This window comes from Sorex fumeus, unplaced genomic scaffold (genome assembly GCF_029834395.1).
Source record: "Sorex fumeus unplaced genomic scaffold, SorFum_2.1 ptg000123l, whole genome shotgun sequence".
In the NCBI taxonomy this organism is placed as follows: domain Eukaryota; kingdom Metazoa; phylum Chordata; class Mammalia; order Eulipotyphla; family Soricidae; genus Sorex; species Sorex fumeus.
In genome coordinates, this window is record NW_026606180.1 from 932542 (window position 1) to 940247 (window position 7706).

At 39.9% G+C, this 7706-nt stretch overlaps 1 pseudogene; it reads right to left on the reverse strand.

Moving 5' to 3' along the window:
* Positions 1–4072: 4072 nt before the first annotated feature.
* On the reverse strand, positions 4073–5128 carry LOC130044701 (40S ribosomal protein S3a-like; annotated as a pseudogene).
* Between the last annotated feature and the right edge of the window lie 2578 nt (positions 5129–7706).

The following is a 7706-nucleotide window of genomic DNA, read 5'->3' on the forward strand; positions in this document are numbered from 1 at the left end:
TTTTTAGTTCATGGATGTTTAGGAGCTTAATAAGTAGCTGGGGGCAGTTTGTGGGCATCATCTCAGAATCTCATCCGGGCAGGGGAAAGGAGAAGGACCAACTCCTCCCCTGTCCCATGAGGCCTGTTGTTTGCCACTCCCGCTCCTGCATACCAGGACTTTTCCTTGAATTTTGGAAGATAGTGGCCACTGGGATTCCTAGGGGACAGGCGGAGGTACAACACCTGCTCCCGTCTGGAGTAGCTTGGTGAAAACGGTCTATTGCAAAGTCCAGAGGCACGTCTGCAGTGAGCTGCTCGGTTCCGAGATTCATTTGTGTGTCTCTGAATCACGGCCATTTAGGAGCTTAATATGTAGCCGGGGGCAGTTTGTGGGTGTCATCTCAGAGTCCATAATTTTATTTTTTAACATATAAATATTCAGTTTTCCCAGCATCAATGTTTAAAGGGATTTTCTTTGCTCCACTTTATGTGTTTAGCTTCTTTGTGTTAGATTAGCTGACCATAAATTTAGGGGCTGAACTTGGTACTCTCAATTCTCTCCCACAGGTCTTTAGGTTTTTGTTCCAGAACTATGTAGCTTTGATTATTATAGCTCTGTAGCATAGTTCAAGATTTGGGAATGCAATCAATATTCTCAAAGGTGAAACACTGAAAGACTCCCATATTCTTTTGTTTATTTGGGTATTTGGTAGCTATTTTTTGGAGTTATGTGGCTCCATACAAATTTTAGTAGAATTCCATGCCTTTGAAAAAAGTCTGGCATTTTAATGTATATTGCATCGAATCTGTACAGTACTTTGAGTAGTATGGTCATTTTAACAATCTTGATTCTTTTCAATCCACTAACAGGTAATAGCTTTCCATTTTTGGTGTCTTCTTTTATTTCTCTTAGCAGTGATTTGTAATTTTCACTCTATAAGCCTTTGACATCTGTTGTTGATTCCTAGATATTTGATGTTTTTGGCCACCATTTTGATAATCTTTAAAATTTCTTTTTCTTCTGTTTCAATTTTTGTGTGTATAGGAATGCCACTTATTTTGCATCCTGCTGCTTTACTATGTTTGTTTATTATTTCATATGTGGAATCGTAGGGTTTTCTATGTCATTCACAAATAACGATAATTTGATTTCTTCACTTCCAATTTTGATCACTTTGATATCTTATTCTTGTTGTATGGTTGTGGCAAAGACTTCCAAATTATTTTGAATAAGAGCAATGTCCGTGAAAATCCTTGTCTTGTGATTGATTTTATGGAGAAGTCGTTCAGTGTTTCACCTTTGAGTATAATACTGGCTGTGGATTTGTTGTAGGATAGCCTTTAATACTTTTAGGTATGTTCCTTCTATTTTTGGAGGTTTGGGTCTTCTCAAAAACTTTCTATGGATCAATTGATATGAACTTTTAAAATGGTTTTTATCTTTCTTTTTGCTTATGTGATATATTACATTAATTGATTTACATGTATTAAGCCATTCTGCTTACCTGGGATAAATCCCACTTGATAATGGTGTATAATCTTTTTGGTGTATTTCTGGATTCATTTTGCTAGATTTTGTTAAGTATCTTTGCATTGATGTTCATCAGAGATATTGATCTATAGTCTCATTTTAGTAGTATCTCTGTCTGTTTTAGGTACCAGAGTGATATTGACTTCATAGAAGGTATTTGAAAGGATCCCTGTTTCCTGGATATTTTGGAAAAGTTTGAAGAGTATGAACCTTAAGTATTTTTTTTTAAGTTTTGGTAGACCTCAAAAGTGAATCCATCTGAATCTGGGCTTTTGTTCCTGGGGAGATCTTAAATTGCCATTTCAATTTCTCTACACAAGATTGGTCTCTTCAGGTTTTCTGTTTCTTCTTGGTTGAATCTTGGGAGTTTGTATGTTCAAAGAATTCATTCATTTCTCTTAGGTTCTTGAGGTTGGTGGCATAAAGTTGTTCATAGTTATCTCTTAAGCTTTTTATTTATTTTCTTTTTTTGTATTTCTGAGGCATCTGTTGTGATTTCTTCCCTGTTATTTATGATCTTATTTTCTTGTTTTTTCTTTCTTTTGTATTTTTTAAATTTTTAAAATTTTTATAAAGTAGTTCACAATATTTTATTACATTTAATATCCAAGCACCAATCCCACCACCATTACACCTTCCCACCACCATATTTGGGATGTTTCTATCCCAAACCCCAATTCTTGTCCCAAAGCAGAATCAAAATAATATAATTTGTATTGTGTGTTATGAAAAAAATACTGAAAATGCCAAAAAATATATCATAGATGAGTGTGAAGATTATTTTAGCAGACATTCTGTAAGATATCACTAACACGTTGTTAAAGGTTGAGCCTTGTGAACTTTCTTATATATCTGTAAATATGTATATATATTTCTCTATTTGAACCCCATCATACGTGCTGCAGTACTATTGAAGTATGAGTAGGGTGGGTCTTGTGGTCCAGGAATAGGTTCACTTGTGTGTGAGGTTTAGCTTGAGGAGGTAGGGAGTGGCCTTGAACATGGTGGCGGTTGGGTTCTAGAGGATTTTGGCTGCCAGGTCTGGGTTCCTTGGGGCAGGAAGGGCTCTCACCTGCTCCCGTTTGGGCCCCCCCCCCCGAGTGAAACAGCTTGGCGTGTGGTCCGGTGGCATGGCTATGGCGGGCGTCATGTTATGCTCCCTTCAGGGAGAGAAGGACAGATGGTGGCAGATGATGAGATTATCTGGTGCCAACCAGAGGTGGCTTATGGGCATGACCTCTGGGTTGCCAGAGAAAGGGGGAAACGGGCAGAGGATCTCTGCTCCCAGGTCCATTGAACCCAGTGTTCTCAGTCGCAGAGTTATGCATACCAGGGTTTTGTTGAACTTCAATCATGTGTGAGACTTGCCCCAAGCGTGTGGAGACTGGCCTTGAACATGGCAGCAGTTGGGTTCTGAAGGTTTCTGTCTTCTGGGTCTGGGTCCCTTGGGGCAGGGCGCTCACCCACCCCACTCTTGGACGACCAGAGTGAAACAGCCTGGCGCAGGGTCTGGTGGCATGGCTATGGCGAGCATCATGTTATGCTCCTTTTTCTCCCCCTTTTATTAGTGAGTCTAATTGAGAGTTTGCCCATCTTGTTCACTCCTTCAAATAACCAGTTCCTGGTTTCATTTATCTTTTGTATTATTTTCTTGTTCAGTATATCATGATTTTTGCTCTAATTGTTATCCCTCGGCTTCTATTTACTTTTGAATTTCTTTTCTTTTTTTTTCTAGTTTCTTTAGTTGATAAGTCAGTTCATTGATTTGAGCCTTTTCTTTATTTATGATGTTCAATTGAATAGTTACAAATTTTCTCAGGAGATTGTATACTGATTATGTGAATATCTTACCAACCTCTTACCCAGTAGCACCAGATCTTTGACTGAGTAAGTTTTAATATAGTCAATGGAAATTTTTTAGTCCTACCTATCATTCCTTATCTTCATTTAATAGACTTTTTATTCTGTAAAGAACAGTTTCTCCATCCGTTTAAATCTTATCATAAACTCAAGAGACTTTTAAAATTCAATGCATCATAATTCATTAAAATATTCAAATTGTCCCAAATTTTGCCTGGTAATGTGCATATTCAGGTTAGCCCCTATGTTCCTTTGACATGTCTTTATTAAAATTTGAGCTCTCTCTTGATTTTTAGTCTAACCAGATATTTTATCTTCATCTTGCCCTTTATTGCTGAAGAATTAAATCTGTCATTTCTCTCAGGAGCCCTGCCTGGTCCCTTTAGCAGAGAAGTGTATTAGATGGAATCAAAACCAAATCAAGATCTGGGAGGTTGATGTGCTCGCTACTGTCATGATTTTATTCCTAGATCTTTTCAGTGAACAGAACTAAGACCACTACATTTATTTATTTATTTTGGGGTCACACTTGCACTTTTCAGGGGTTACTCCTGGATTTGCATTCAGGAATTATTACTATCAGCGCAGGATGTCAGGGAGTGAAAAAAGATCAGTCGTGTGCAAAGCAAATGCCCTACCCACTTTACTATCTCTCTGACTCAGGAATTACTACTTTTATTTATTTATGTATTTATTTTCAGAAATAAAACTTTTATTTGTTACCAATGAACATCTGAATTTTAAATTGATTCTTGGATTGGTGATTCATACCCATCAGCCCCTTCAACTTTAGCACCTGTCTCATCTCCAGTAGCTTTTCCAGAACTGCTATCTTCACCATGAAGCCCCATGAGTTTTCCCAATTCAAATTAGGGGAAAAGCTAATTAACTGGGTTGGTAAGAAAGCATAAAGAAGTTGTTACAGATGAACAAAGGAATGGGAGTGACTTGGGAGCATTGTGATGTGTGTCACTCACTGAACCTAAGCTCCTTGTGGCAAGGGAGAAAGGACAAATCAATTGTTAGGCTTAAAATATTTGGAGCTATATTCCAACACATCATGGAGTGGGAAAATAGACTGGCAAGTCTTTTCTATGTCAATTTATTGACCACCTCTTTTAAGTCATTTGTCTGCACCTCTCCAGTCATGATCTTTATCATCTTCTTCTGGCGAACCTGCTGATGCTGAGCATAAGAGCTCTTCTGAATCTGGTTATTGCGCTTCTTAGTGAAAACCAACACAGAATAGATGAAGCAAATAGCCATCGGTAGTCTTGACATCAACATGAGCCTCAATTGTGGTCTGCCATTTTTTGACAATGAAGCATATTTTGTAACAGGTGAGGTTCATGACATGGAAGTTTGTTAGGCAGTTTTTGCCCTGAACATACCCTGTAATCTGCTTGAATTTCCTAAAAGCAACTTCATTGTTCTGCAGATAAGCAAGGCTCACTTCAAATACACAACCCTTGAGGGTCGTGTACTAATGCAATTTTGGTCCTTGGGTTCTAGTGACAAGCGTTTTCCCAATATATCTTATATTTAACATTGCGGGTGCTTTCACGTCATACCAGTCTTTATTAGAAAATGAATCAATCACTTCCTTCTTGGCTCCCTTTTTGCTGCCTTTGGTAAGGCGCTTGTTTTTGCTGACCTCTATGGTGCTGCTCGGAGAGCCAAAAGGAACTACTATCATAAGAACAAATCTTGAAATCATTTTGTCTTTCCAATTCACCACAGTCCTGTCCCCTTCCATTATGCCATATCAACATGGCAATGTTTTCTGTCTCACAGTGAGAGTTCGCTTTACTAATAGCAGTCACCATTTTAAAAAATTCCCTACAATACACACCAAGTGACTTTGGAAGGATCATACATAAAACACTATGAGCAACAAGCCTGCTCAGTGAGGCTCAAAGCCATGTTCTCTCCCTTTTCAGATTATAACCCAGCGAGAGGATGGAATCATGGAAATGTGTCCCAAATTACTTGAACATTGTTTTCTTATATATGATTTTAGAGAGAGCTTATTGTATATCTACTTATATATATTTATTTATTTAGGAACACCTGTCAGTTCTCAGGGCTTACTCCTGTCTCTGTACTCAGGAATTACTCCTGTTTGTGCTTAAGGGAACATATGGAGTGCCTGGATGGAATCCAAATTGGCCAAATGCAAGCCAAGAGCCCTACCTGCTGTACTACCTTTACAGCTCTCTTATTTTATTTTTGAACACTCTAAATATTTAAATAATGGTAACACAGCGGGTAGGGCGTTCGCCTTACACGCGGCCAACATGGCCGACCCGAGTTCGATTCCTCCGCCCCTCTCGGAGAGCCCGGCAAGCTACTGAGAGTATTCGATATGCCAGACACAGTAACAACAAAGTCTCCAATGGAGACGTTACTGGGCCCGCTCGAGCAAATCGACGATCAACGGGAGGGCCTTTACCTTTACCTTTTAGAAAGAGGTACAAAATTAGGGAAGTCTCATTCTTAATATTTAGACCAACTTTTACCCATTTCTTACAGACCATTGTTTTCATGATTTCCCTCACTTTTTGACACTATTGTTGGAAAATAGCACGAATCTAACCAAAAGGGAGATAGATTAGCCAGAAAAGCTAAGTAAATCTCTATCATACTCTAGAATTAAGGAAGAATAGCACAGAAAAGGAAGGGACATTAGTATAGGTAATGGGGCAATACTAAGCAGAACCCAGAGAAGGAGCAGTTGCTCAGGGTCACAGAGATTCAGAAATCCAAATGACCTGAAATAGTAGTCAGCAGAAAAGCCCTGGGTTGAGCTTTTGACAAGTAAGGAGTTCCTGAGGAGGAGGCCTGTTGAACTTCTCTTTAAAGGAAGGGAGGAGTATGATTTTATTAAATGCCTGTCCTAATGCATAAACGTCAAAGGGATTGTGTGTGTGTGTGTGTGAATGTTGCTGGGAGGTGGTGTGTGTGTGTGTGTGTGTGTGAGTGTTGCTGGGGGTGTTGCTAGGAGTCCAAGAGTCCAAGAGAGCTCAAAGGGTTGGAAAATGGGTTTGATGAGCACTATGGGTGTGATCCCCAAACAAAAACAAAGTCAAAGAGACTGAAAATATAGTGGCCAAGAATTATGACAAAGAAATTTAGTCAGGCTTTTCAAGAAGGGAGATGAGAGACACACAAAAGAATCTCTGAACCGAGAAGCTCACTGCAGAGTCCTGACTTTAAGCCAGTTCAACTTCACAGGGGTGCCTCAGACAGGGGCAGGTGTCGTTCCTCCACCTGCCCCCTACTAACCTCAGCAGCCACCAACTACCAGAACCCAATGAGAAGTGCAGGTCCTTCACCTCTTTAGTTAGCTTTTCCAAGGAATGATCATTTAATCTTTGACAAAGGAGAAAAAAATGTGAAGTGGAACAGGAAAACCTGTTCAACAAGTGGTGCTGAGAAAACTGGATAGCTACTTGCAAAATAATGAACTCTGACCTTGTCTAATGTCAGGCACAAAAGTCAGATCAAAGTGAATTCAAGACCTCAATATCAGACATGATAATGATATAAGGTACATGATGAAAAATATAGGCAGAACCCTTCATGACATTGAAACTAAAAGCATCTTAAAGGATGAAACACCACTGACCAAGCAAATGGAAACAAACACAAACAAATGGAACTACATCAAACTAAGAAGTTTCTGCACCTCAAAAGAAACAATGACCAAAATACATAGAGTGCCGACAGAATGGGGAAGAATATTTACCCAATACCCATTTGATGGGGTGGAGCACAGCGGGTAGGACGTTTGCCTTGCACACGGTCAGCTAGGTCTACTGGAGTTTGATTTCTCCACCTTTGATTCCTCTGCCCCTCTTGGAGAGCCCGGCAAGCTACCGAGAGTATCTCATTTTCAAGGCAAAGTCTGGCAAGCTACCAGGACGTATTCGATATGCCAAACACAGTGTGACTGGGCCAGCTGGAGCAAATCAATGAACAATGAGAGGACAGTGACAGTGACCCATCTGATAAGATATTAATATCCAGGATATATAAGACACTAGTAGAATTGCAGCACTGTAGCACTGTGCTCCCGTTGTTCATTGATTTGCTTGAGCGGGCACCAGTAACGTCTCCATTGTGAGACTTGTTGTTACTGTTTTTGGCATATTGAATATGCCATGGGGAGCTTGCCAGGCTCTGCTGTGTGGGTGGGATACTCACAGTAGCTTGCTGGGCTCTCTGAGAGAGACAGAGGAATCGAGCCTGGGTTGGCTGCACGCAAGCCCTACAGGCTGTACTATTGCTCCAGCCCCAGTAGAATTGTACAAGGAAAAAACCTCCAACTCCAT